General features: G+C 40.1%; 1 protein-coding gene across 3 annotated transcripts in view; it reads right to left on the reverse strand.

Annotated features, from left to right (window-relative positions):
• Positions 1–14059, reverse strand: part of oxr1a (oxidation resistance 1a) — a 184129-nt gene that overhangs the window by 121506 nt on the left and 48564 nt on the right. The window lies entirely within an intron of this gene.

Raw genomic sequence — 14059 nt, forward strand, 5'->3', positions numbered from 1 at the left:
TGTTTTTATGCAGACTGGATCAGTTGCTTGGCATGACTGCAACCATCTAGCTCAGATGATGTAAAGTTCACTTTGAGCCCTGTAATGGCATGGCAAGTACACTGTTAACTGTTATTGTTTTGGGGTGCTTGGCACGGCAGGCACACACACCCATTGCACTGTTAACACAATCTTACTGTTATGTTACATGTGAACAAGTTATTGTTTTGGGGTGCTTGGCACGGCAGGCACACACACCCATTGCACTGTTAACACAATCTTACTGTTATGTTACATGTGAACAAGTTATTGTTTTGGGGTGCTTGGCACGGCAGGCACACACACCCATTGCACAACTATTCACTTTGTATTTATTTTGTACAACTATAAAGGTTGATTCCAAATGTTAAATGCATTTTTAGAAGGTACTTTGTGCAATAAAAAATGAGAAGTTTAATGCATTTTGGTGGTCACTTGTTTTTATTAAATGGTATTTCTAAAAGTATATTATAGATAGAGGCAATTTGACACTACAAAGGTGTAAAAGTAACAACATATTGATCTGTGCAGTGTTAAGATTTGACTCTTTCTGAGTAGTTTTTTCACAGCACAGAGTAAATCATCAACACTGTACTGTGTAAAATTAACAGTAATCAGAGTTATATGAGCCTCCAGTGTTAACCTTCAAGAACTCCATTCAGTGTTAAAAAGTATATGAATCAGAGTTGATTTGTCACCACAGTAGAGTAACTTATCAACACTGCTCAGAGTCATATTTACTCTCTCCAGAGTTATTTAACCTGTAGTGTTAAGTTCCATTAACACTGTACAGTGTTAGCCAGTGTTAAATTTTTACTCAATTTTGAGTTAATTTAACTCTGAAATTTTAACACTATGGAAAGAGTTAATTTAACACCAATTCTGATAAGGACCAAATACACTCGGACACAGTGTTAAATTTAACTCTTTAAGTGTTGATTTAACACTGCAAAATTTACTGTGTAGCTTTTCAAATTGTAACGACATCTGAAGGTGAAGATTAAAATGCAATGGTCAAAATTCAGCAGGACATTTGTTTATCTTAAGCAGACTGTTTTAAAATGTACTTTCACTGTAATCTATTGCTTTGCTGCTCAGAAAACTGGGCGTTTGGTATCTTTGCAAAATAAAATGCAGCAAACTGTCAGCCGTGATTATGACACAACAAAAATTCCAGAAAATGACAAGAGCAACTTGCAATCTCACATCCGTCCCCCCTGGAAAACCTCAGTTAAGTGTTCAGCGATCAGTAAATGTCTGAAAACAGCTTGAGTCCGACTCTTTCTATAAGAAAATAAATACATCTATTCCAGCGCCTCAACAACACAACTTAACATGTTGCATGTTAATTGGCAAAATGAAAAAAAAAAAAAAAAAATCACAGTGGACGGACTGAAGGACACTCGCAAGTCATCTTTAAGTAGCATAGTCACGCCTGACCAAATTAGACTACAGGCAGTCATGTGACTTACAGTGGGATGTAAAGTAAACTGAGAGGCAGAAAACGAAGATGACTGATTTCTCCCATCGGGCAGCACTTAGTGTACAGCCTGTCCTTTTGCTCCAGCAGCCAACTAATACCACGAAGGCAACTACACTTGATATTCCCTGCACAGCTCAGCTCAAATGGGACTCAGCTCAGCCTCCATAAACCCACCTAAAAACAATAAGGTATCTTATGGATGAACTGCCCAGCTGCTTGGATGTTAATCAGGAAAACAAACTAAATCTTTTTCGGATAATATTTTGCTGCACTTTTAGATATTCATTCAAGACAACGTGCTTGCTGTGTGCAGATACATAGGGATTTCAGGACAAAAAGAGCCAGAGCAAAAAAAACAATCAACACCCTTGTGTATCGGAGTTGCTTCTGCCCTAATGCTGCAACAAACATGCACATCTGGTGCTTCAGGAGGTTGCTGCTGAAAGAGAGATGCTGCTGAAAGGTTTATCACGTTCAACAACCTCTAATCTACTCCTCTGCTTCTGGGAAAATCAAATTATTCCTCCTTATGTCAGTTGCTGAAGATGAGTCTGGCTGAAGATGTCACTTTTTCAAAAGAACAATTATCACCGTGGAGGACAGGGTTCTTGAGCACAGAGATAAACTATTCACACTCAAAGCCTGATGATTGCTAAAAAGGACAGTGTTTGAACGACTTGCAGAAAGAAAAGGACCTCAATCTCCCAACGTCTCTCTTTTAACCCCACTTTTCTCTGGTAACTGCTATCCACATCACTTATCAGCAATCAGAAACCAAAACCAAGCAATCTTGGCAAAAATGCAACCTCGACAGAAGATAATTAATAATATGCCACTGCTGTCAGTAAAATAAACTAAAGCCCAGATGAATGCAAAAAAAAAAGATGGGAACTCTTGAGGCTTCAGAGAAACTGCAGATATGCAAACACATTTATAAATTGTGTTGACATGTCAGTGACTAGTGGCACAATCCTACTCTCCAGGTGCATTTACTGCAGTGCCCAGCCATTAATGCTGGCCTTTACGTAGAAGCTTAGCTGTTTTAGCTCCAAAGCCAACAGTAAACACTGAAACCATGTGGGTGACCTGCTTGACGGATTAGTGATGGTTGGTGCGCACACATACACTTTTGCACAGGCCTTTATTTTACGTACGTGCCACAAATCCATAGGATTGAGACTATATATGGCTGACAATAGTCATCAGCTCTGCATTATCCTCACTAATACCTTCCATTGAAAACAAATGCTGGGTATTTTTAGCCTTGAATGGGACACTAGATGCTGCAGCACACTGGTCATCCACTGCGAAGGCCATTTTGTAAGGCCTGACAATAACATGGCTGCGTTTTACAATCATTTCATTAAGACACTTCTTAAAAATACCTTCACCATCTATTAGACACTTGGTGCACTATTATCTGATTATCTTGAGCAGCTTTTAGACATGCACTGAACTCCGGATAATTAGCAAAATTATCCGGAGGGGCTGTAAATGAGAATATAAATGTCTGAGTCATTTGCTTTGGACATTCGCTGAGGATCACAGTGAGCAAGTGGTCATGTGGATTTAGTGTCTTATATGCAAAGAACCGTCACTGACAAAAACAAAAAACGGGGTACATAAACATCTCAGGATGAAGAGGAAGAGTAAACATAAAAACAAGCACATGTAGTCTAATACAGTGCATTACAATTGTGACAAATATAAGTTTTATGAATGCTTTTGTCAAATGTCTTTTAGTAAGTCAAGTGGGCCATTCAGTCTTAACTTTGGAAACGGTAGCGGTCATACAGATCACCTGTAAAGGGACTTATTTCGCTAGTTCTGCAACTAGATCTGCAGCTTCATTAGGAGAATTAGTAGAAACTACATTTTCCTCTCTATTTTCACTCTTTGGGGGTTTGTATTTTGGTTTAGGATTAGTAGTGGAGGAAATAACAGCAATATTTTGGGGAAATCGTTCAAATGGTGATACAAGCGTGAAATTTGGTACAAATCATCTTTGAAGGTCACTCGAAAATCAAAAATGGCCGCCATTTATTTCAAGATGGCCACCATGGTTAGACTGATTTAGCATTTCAGCATAATCTTTGCCTATACTTTGTAGATGTCTATAATATGTAACTCCCATAGTATGTTTTTGAACATTTTCAAACAGGAGTTACCAGTTATAACCATCTGAAAAATTTCTAAAACATGTGATAGGCTAACTGTGTTATAGGTCACAGGTAAAACTACGTGAAGTTTAGGATTAATTAGAGGGATAGAGTTATTTGGGGGATATACAGTATAGAAGAACAGTAAAAATAGTAGCTAGATTTGTGTGATTGGCTGTCTGGTACTATATAAGGAGTAGCACTACCCTCTGTTCTCATTCCATATACAAACCAACCTTTAAGCTATGTGTAGAGGACACTCAAAATAGTAGCTAGATTTGTCGCAATAGTTGCTTTTTTACACTGTAGCATGTGACATTTCAAACCCAAACCTCAATAGTCGCTAGATTTGTTCGCTAGTCACTTTCTCAGACATCGAAAAGACTAGAGTGAACGAACAATTTGATTGGCTGTCTGATACTATATAAGGAGTAGCACTACCCTCTGTTCTCATACCATATACAAACCGACCTTTAAGCTATGTGTAGAGGACATAGCAACAGGGTCTGGAGAAGCTGTGGATTGCTTTTGGTCAGGGAGCCAATTCACGATGGATTCAAATCCATGACATAATTTCAACAATTGGGCCAGAAACATCCAGTGGCCTACCATTTTTTCCATGCATTTAGTGGGTGTGACGTTGTGTCTGCATTCCGTGGCAAGGCTAAGAAATCTGTATGGCAAACATGGAATGTGTGTGATGAAGTGTCAGGGACATTTAACAAGCTCAGTCACTGGCCCACCACCATTGATGATGATGACCTCCAAATGCTGGAGAGATTTGTGGTCATAATGTATGACCGATCAAGTGCAGCCACATCTGTGAATGATGCACGACTGCATCTGTTCGCCCGCAAGCAAAGGCCATATGATGCCATACCACCAACAAGTGCAGCCCTCAAGGAACACATTAAACGTGCAATCTACCAAGCAGGAGCTGTCTGGGGCCAAGCAACTGTCACTCAACCAGTTTTACCAAGTCCTGCAGAATGGGGATGGAAACTGCAAGGACCAAGGTGGTTGGTGAACTGGACAACACTTCCACAAATTGCTGCAAATTGCCAAGAATTGGCAAAATGCTCATGCAAAAACAGCTGTACTAATTGTAGGTGCAAATGTTTTCGTCTGACTTGTAAAGCCTTGTGCAGCTGTGAATGTCACGGAGACGTTTGAGGCCCAATGAAGCTCTTTTGACTTAAAAACAACATAAATGACAAATAAAAGAAAAAAATAACAAAAAGACAACATAAAAATGGGTAAGGGTTAGAAAAAATATTTATCTATCACAATTGGTGAAATATTTACCCAAATATATGAAAAATATAGTTATGACTTGATGATTTGGTGGCCATCTTGAAAAATGACCGCCATATTGGATTTTTGGATGGCCCCCATTCTAAAGTTAAAGAGATGACCCAGAAGAATGTTTATGCTTAATTTCATACTTGTATCACAAAATGAACGATTGTTCCCCTTATTTCCTCTACTATAGGGTGGGTTTTTGAAGTAAAGTTAATCATGATGAGGGTTACAGGTTATGGTTCAAATGACCAGTTGGAGGTTCTTGTCAGAGCATCGGGATGTTTACATGTTTGTATATGTGTGCCTATGCAACTTGGGCAGCTGAGACATGATTTTACAGCCTTTTGCGCTGTATAAGACATCAAAAGGCGTGATGACGCACAACTTTGTGTCCCTGTGAATTCGCCAATGATTTTTTTTCTTTCTTTGCAGCGGTTGCAGCAGCAGCAGCAGTACGTTGATGTGGAAGGCTGCAGCCACATTACAATACACATGTTTTGTTTTTTTTTACCCCTAACTTAAAAAAAAACACAGTTCTGGCCTGTCTTTGCTTTGTCCTTGTCATGCTGACTCTGCCTCCCTCCTTTCCGTCCCCTTCTTTACTCCCATCCCTACCCAACCACCACCAAGTGAGAGCCAGCCTGCCCCAGCTAGCTTTTTAGGCGACGACAACGACACAGCCCCTTCCCTGAGTTGCTGTCTAACATACTGAAATATGCTGTATTGATATTGTCTCAATGACATAGATGGAAACAGACAGAGTCTGCCTCACTTTGTATTTGACCTAATAGCTGCTGACATAAATAAGTTATCATTCAGCTCCCTCGAAAATGCAAGTGCAGATATGTCTGTTTAATGATGAGTTTATCCACTACGTGCTTCGCATCTGTTTTGTTTACCTGACTCCATGGTGAAGCCCCTAAGAGAATGTGCACGTGAACACCAACACTATCAGCCCATTAAAGCCAACGGAGTAAACACAACTCATGCTCCTCTGTAATGTGTTAATTTACAGTAGTACTTGCTTTTCAAATTAAATTAAAAACTCCATCAAAAAAATTGATGAAGGAACAGAAATCACATCAAAAAAGGTTAGTATGTTCCTGTTACTCTGATCTAAAATAGCAAAAGAGGAGGAAAGAGGAAGGAGAAATTTTATAATATGATGAGAAGTTGGATTTAAAACTTTGTGGAAAACACCACCAGTACATCTTGGAACCTCTACTCTAGCTTGTTTATCTAAAAAAACAACTGGATATCATCATTTATGATTGATTTTAAAAGACTGTTACTGGATGTTTGAGGCTATGGTGCCATGGATCTTTGGTTTGTCTAAGGTAGGTGTCTGTGAAAAATCATGGTGTTAAATACATTTTCAATGACGCTTTTCTTCTAATTTCAAATATAACTTAATACAAAATGTGATGTTGAGGTGACAATAGTATGGAAGATTAAGGACCACACTAAAACGGATGCATGCACAGATCAATCTTTTCCTCCTAATACCAATTCCAGTACATGAACTTGGCATATCAATGGATACAATCCATCGTACTGTTTTGGCATCTGTCGTAAGTGAATTTTATTACATAACAAACAAACTATTCAATGCAGATATTTGGCATTGCCGATTCCTGATCTGCTTACCAATATTAGAATTGGCAAGTTAGTGATAGTTAACTGCATTTCTTACAGCTTCATTTTACATAACCCCAGTAGCTTAATATTTGTCAGAGCTTAATGTCTTTGGATGTGTCTACAGAGCTGATTACACTCACATGCAGCACGTTGTTGCCCTGCAGCTAAATGTTAATCACAACCGACAGACAACAATGGCGCTGCCACATGTGTGACTTTCAAGGTGTGACCCCCCCCCCCCCCCCCCGTCATGTGTGTGTGTATGTGCGCACACAAATACGGGCACACATGTATATATACTGACAACCACATTACTATTACTTAATGTGAAATAATAAGCAAACACAACCCAGTTGCTGCAGTATTCAACTTTTTGTACAATAAAACATGCAATACAATCAACCATCAACTGTTCCCTTAGCCCTGTATATAAATACTGTACTAAACCAAATACAGTGCATGTAAAGGGCCAACAGCATCTCTCACCCTTCTAGGTGAAGCCCAGTCCCATCAATAACTTTACTCCTTAGGAACAGATGGTGCCATTCGTTCAAATGGTCCAGGAGTGAGATACACTGCTGGGTGTGTGTGTGTGTGTGTGTGTGTGTATGTGTGTGCAGATGCATGAGTCATGTTAACGGGCACACTCATCGGAAAAGATCTACAGTGGGACTCATCTACTGTTTATGATCCCTCCGGACTCTAAATATGTTGGCATTGACATAGCATACAGCATCAATGCTGCTTCCATGATCGCCGTTCAGCTTTATATGAATATGAATCAGTTGTCAGTCAGCTGAGTGACTGTAGTTCCTTTCACTTGCCATGTTCACCCTGCAGTTGGAAAGTGTCCTGAATTCTTTTTTTTTTTTTCTTTCTTTTCTCTATTTCTCTAGATTTGCCTTGACATTTGTGCTAAATCGCATATTCATACATGTATACACACACATACTGTATATGAACCATGGCAATGCAACTGATGTCTGCCAAGTGATGTGGTTCTCTGTTTACATTGCATGGGAAAGCATGTGTCACATCTATGTGTGTATTAGACTACAGTATATGGAGTATAACATAATGTGAGGGATAGTGAAGATGCTATTTTAATTAGCATTAACAGATCACTGTTTATTTCTAAAGTGACACCTAACCACATTCCCTCTTCCGTCTATTTGGGTCACCAGGTTCCTGCTTAAATGCAACAATTCCACTTTTTCTGATCAAAGTGGATTAAAGATAAAGTGGAGAAGATTAGAAACACATCCTGGACTGCTCATTTGACTTGCTCGAACAAGGTATGTGTCAACCAAGGTATCACAAAGAGCTGCTTAACCATCCAGGCACTAGGCGCAAAACACAACATTAAGACCAAGATCCAATAAGGTGGCATTAAAAAGGACTGAAATGGAGATGCACACTTTGCCCCAGGTAAGGTTTGCATTTAAAGAACATTGCAGATTCATTTAAAGCAGTTGTTGTACAGGGTTCAGAACGCTTCAGAAAAACTCGGCCACATGTCTTCAGCCATGTTTAAAACTCAAGGTGCACGCTGATGGCCAGTTTTGCGATCAAAAAAGTATTTCACATGCTTCTAGATGTTCCGAACTTCCCTTTTGTCTGAATCATACCGATGTATTAATGCATCGCTAATGTCACAGGGCACCGATAACAATCTTTTTTTTATTCAATCGCATCATTTGTTTCTGATATTTGTTATCCATGTCCTGGGATTTCATGTTGGACACTGTGCTTAATGTTCCACTTATTTTGAAAAGTTAAAAATCATTTTCAAATGGATGACAAATGATGGTTCTTATTTTGAATCATCCAGAAAAAATGAATAAGATCATTTAACTGTTGTTGTGCAATGTAGACACGCTTGTCATTAGGGAAATGAAATCCCCTTAAAATGGTTAAACTTTCGTGTCTTTGTAATAATGAAATATTGCACTCAGAGCAACATATGCATACACCTTCATCTGCAGTGTGTACTTTGGTTATTGACCTTTTGTTTCTTCTGATCACTGTGAACAAGTTAAAATAGTGTGGGGTCTTTATTCTCTCTTGCTTGGGAGGCTGTAATGAAGCTTTTCGATTAAACCAGACCGTCATTATTTTGCCTGATCAGAAGACAACAGAGAGATTCTTTCAATGTTTGATGAGTCTGTGAAAAGCAGGTGTGTATAGTGACACACACATACACAAACATACTCGCCCCACTTCAGAGGGCATGTCATTGCAGTCTAATGACGACTGTACGATCTGGTGTCAAAAACCAGAGGGCTACTTTCAAGTAGCCCTTTAAGATTCTAATGCCAGTGCTGGAAAAATGACCTAAAGCATGATGAATGTGTTCAGACCCATCCCTGATAAAGTGTTTCATCCACAATCCTACTAAGCCTTTCAAATCTCTCCTTCCTACTCTCTGGGTAGGAAATGCCAGCGTTATTGACAAAGTCTTTCCATTTGCTTGCCTTTCTTTTTAGTATGCAAAAATGAATTGATTGAAAGGAGTTCCAAAATACAAGCAATAAATATTTAGGTTTTGATTAAAAGCAGAACATTCTTTGAAAATTAAGTTATTAATTAAAGAATGCACTTAAGACAAAAAAAAGCTCTCAAGAGAAAATTACATTGATTTACTCATTAAAGAACTTAACACAACAAATCTGTCTTTCCACTATTGACACTGGAGCTAAATCTGTGCTTAGGCTCTAGCTCTCATTATGCCTTCTCTTCCTTCAAAACAAATCTAAATTTAAATAAAAGCTACTTTTTACACACCATTACACAAAAAAGATTACTCATGGGTAAAAAGGAGACAATGAAAAGACCTGGTACGTACCCAGATGGTGTCAGAAAAGGTTCCATTGACTCTTGTGCAAAGGAGATAATGGAATCGATCCCTCAAACTGCTTAACTTAAGCGTAGGAAAAGACCTGTCATGTGACCTTGTCCTCATTAGGGAGGGGCACTGTGCTAATTTATTTACCCAATATAACCTACACAAGCAGAGACTCACAGACAGGAGGTTAGAACTGGCCAAGCCGATTGGAGTGGGTTACTGATGTCTGAGCCAAGACCTCAGGGCTTGGGAGGAAGAGGAGTTGTGTACGTGCACGTACAGTTGATGGAGGGATGACAGAGGAAAACATTGAGATGGACAGGCCGGAGAGGAAAAGGATGGGGAAGCTGTCAAATCTAGAAAACAGAGAGCCGGTAATGCAGAAGCAGCAAAGAGAAGGAACAAAAAGATCAAAAAGAGTAAGGCTGGGTGCTGGCAGGATGGGTGTGTGTTATGTGCTGTGTTATGCCTGGTCGTCATCTTGTATCCCGGTTGGCCGGACCCTAGGGGCGTGTCACCTGGTTCTGTTCCAGGTGGTAAAAGCATAAGGGCTCCTGGTGGCGGAGATGTGTCACACTCAGCCATCTGATGATGACTCACCAGATGTGTGTTTACTGTGTGTGTGTGTGTGTGTGTGTGTGTGTGTGTGTGTGTGTGTGTGTGTGTGTGTGTGTGTGTGTGTGTGTGTAATGCATTAGCACCCTATTTGATGTGATGGCTACCAGCAGAAACATAATCAGTAGAAGCTGACAGTATCTGGTGTCCATCTGTGATATGGTGATGAGAGAGGTACCAAGCCTCTAAAATAAAAGTCCTATCAAACAGCAAGGCGCGTGTATCACCTGAGGGCATCATGAGTGTAGCATTACATATCCTGTCCAAGTAGATATAAACAGAGGCTTAAAACATGTTATTCATTAAAAGGTCACAGAGAAAAGTGCAAAGACAGAAATGCACATATCACACACAGCCACACGGCTTGAAATGGCTGCAAGTGAAATACAAGAAGTATACAAGAGACTGAGGGCGCTGCTCGCAGTAATCTCTCCAGTACTGCGCATGCCTGATGGGGGCATGCATGCTGCCTCCTAGATAGATGCAGCCGACTAACAGACCTGCTCCTGTGTGACAGCCCCCCCACCTCCAGGCCACAGCTGACCCAAATCTGTCTTTTTTTTGTCCTCTGCTTTACCCACAATTCAGCATCAGATGCTGGGACAGTGGACGCTGCACTTTCTCAAATCCCACTAACATTGCTCATAAAATCATCATGCCGAGGAGACGAGTTTAGCAGCCATACTTCTACTGCCCTCTATCCACCAACATGAAGCCTTACTTCACTTGACAGACAATTATTATTGCTCTGAAAACAGGAGGAATTTATTTTCCAAATTTAGATTTCAAGATTGATACGTCTTTGTATATTACCATAACAATATTCAACTTTACCAAAGAACTACACCCCTACTATAATCTTTTGCCTCAGGGCGGCCCTAGCACATTTGGTGCTTTAGGCAAGCTTCACTCCTGGCGCCACACGAAAACTTATTATAAAATTATTTCTTTCTTCGTCGAAGTTGCTTGGACACACACACTCTAACCATAAGCCTCAATGTGCTAGCATGTTCTGACAACACCAAGGAGGTTCGTACCTCAATTTTTGCCTTATTTTACCCTAATGTTAGATTAATTTTTTTAATGTCAAAGTATTGGTTGGAGATATATGTTATGGGTACCAAAATTGATACCACAGCAACAAAGTATATCTGTAGAATACAGCATGAATGCAGCAGCAGTAACGACACGGAGCATTCAGTTCCACATCCAGACTGCATCTTATTCAAATTAAACACAATTTCAAGTACAAGCATTTCTTTGAGTGTAACTGCATTTTTAAGTGCATAAAACATACATTCAATTATTATGGTGGCTCTTTCCTCCAAACATCTTAATATACATCATCACTCATAAAGAAATATAAACATTTACAATATAGACCTATTGAACATTAGCTTATAACTGGTCTTTATAAGGCACAATAACAGTACATGAATTACAGAGTCTGTGTGTGTCGGAGCTGAACTACACACTGTAAAGTAAACAATATACTATCGCGACCCGCCTGCAAGACGACGAGCAGGTAAAATAAACACCTATACAGGCGAATGTAGCCCTGCCCACCTAGTGCGCGAGTGTCTCTCCTCACTGCCCAGCGGAGTTTCTAAGTTTTACCAGTCAACACGTCTCAATGACACCCATGGTGATCAAGCAAGGCTTTAGGAGCTAACGTAGGTGACTCTCACCCACTACTACCCTGTAGAATACAGGATGGAAGCAGCAGCAGGAACGACACGGAGCATTCAGTTCCTCATCCAGACTGCATCTGACAGTACGGGGTGCAACTGCTCCAGTGCCAAACGTTCCACCTGAGTGCTGCTGTCATTTACTGATTTCTCTAATGAAACTACTTAAATTACCGACAGAGTAATTAAATACAATATTTTGGCCATACCACATAGAGAAGGGGGCGCAAAAAACTCGGCGCAGTTTTTGGCGGCCCCCTCTGAGTGGCGCCCTAGGCAACCGCCTATGTCGCCTGTAGGAAAGACCGGCCCTGTTTTGCCTGCATCCTCAGTCCTTTTGTTGCTCTTACAATCACAAATTAGTTCGCTTGTAGAAATAGCACTATCAGATTTGTTTTTCAAGTTCTAGTATCAAAAAAAAATGTAAAAGTCCAAACACATTAAGTGAATTTCAAGTGAAATAATGGGAAAGTGAGAATACTCAATCTGCTTATGTAACCCTCTGGGAAAACCAGTTTTTACCAAAACACTTATTTATAGTATTATTTATATTTCCTCCTTACTGAGAATTCCTTTTATTTAATTAACAATTCTGTTTTATTTCTTCTGTATAAATTTATTATTATTAAGTCATTTCATTTTTGCTCAGGAAGTGTTGTACCGGTCAAAAAACTTGGCAACAAGTGAGCCTATTGGTTCAAGGTGAAATAACTGCATGTTATTGGTGTAAAACGGTCTAAGTCCTGCCTCCTCACTCGAGTCAGAGAGGTGCAGTCGAGTGTGGAGACAGACGGAGCCTGATGAGAAGTGGAGAAGTTGGAATTACGGAGCGATATTACTGCTACTGGTACTCGATATAATACTGAACAAAGAGAAGTTAGAGTATGTTTGAGCCCATAAGAAGTTTATCAACTACTGAGAGGACCTGGAGAGCAGCTTAGAGCACCGTTTATTCTTTTCTTTTCCCGGCTGGGTTTTCTGGATACCCTTGAACTTTGAGTTGGATTGGAATCTCTCCCTGACGAGGGCGATGGCGAGCCACCCGTGTTAAGCACCTGGATTGAGGAGCGCTTCCAGCAATCATCTACCTTGCTGTCAGTGTGGTAGTACTGTGGGGAAGGACCTCAAAGGACAGTTAAATCTAGCAGAACATCCTATTTTTTGAGGATTACTTTTATTTTCTGGGTGCACCCATTTCAAAAGACATTTCTAATTTTACTAAACTGAATGCCAGGCAATGTTGTAAATATTTTGTGTGTTAATACAATTGTTTTCATTTAAACTTAACTCTGTGTTCTGGTTGTTCATTGTGGTGTCTGATTCCTGTTAATTACTTCTCCCTACGAATCTGGGTTATACTGGTCCAGTGTGCACCTACCCTCCATGTGCCAATTCACCCATGAACCCCTCCTCCATGGGGAAAGGACCTCTCGGGTAGAATAAAACCGCTGAGACATCAAAAATCGCTGCCCCTTCCTAATTCCCTGAAGAGAGCTCTGACCTTTCCAGTTAGTTGATCCAGAGGTATTTTTGGGAGCAATTTCAAACGTTTGTTTTATTTTCATCTTTATTTTCTTTTCTTTATTCAGTTGACGTTTTACTTTGACAGAGACTCTGCGGTGCTACTTGCGCGTGGCGCGCGGAAAATCTGCGTGCCACGCACAAGTAACACCGCGGAGGTCACAGTAAGAGGCTTTATTTTCTGGGCAGGGACTAGTTTAAATACTTAGCGTGTCATTTTATTTGAGTTTTGTTTGAAGATCGCCGAATCAGTTTTCAGCCGTGTTCTAAACACTGCGAACCGAGACGTTACATCCGGTTCCTTTGTTTACTGTGTACACACGTCCCGACTTCCACTTCATACATTTCATGTTACATGGATAAATCTTGACTAAAAGGGCCTGAATTCATCTCGACGCCCTTTGGCGCCAGAAACATGAGATAAGAATCTCTTTGTCTGAAAATTCCTTTGTTTAAAGTGCGTGACCGGCCGCCATTTTGCCTTACTCAACGTGGCTTCACTAAGGTAACCGCCATTTTGAAATTACGTGAACGTAACATCTTGAATTTGGCTAGACGACATCACCACGTGACCTCGTCATTACGCCATAGCCACTCCCCCTTCTTTTTCTTACACACACACACATAGACACAGACCCACAGACAGACACAAACACGACCACACACATAGATACTCAGTATTGCATGTGTGTTTCTAATTGTGATAAGTGCTGCTGCTGTTATCTTTGAAATATTGGAGTTTGTTAAATGAAGAATCATTGAATAACATTAACTTTATTTCCCTTTTAAT

Source organism: Platichthys flesus, chromosome 11 (assembly GCF_949316205.1).
Source record: "Platichthys flesus chromosome 11, fPlaFle2.1, whole genome shotgun sequence".
Taxonomy (NCBI): Eukaryota; Metazoa; Chordata; class Actinopteri; order Pleuronectiformes; family Pleuronectidae; genus Platichthys; species Platichthys flesus.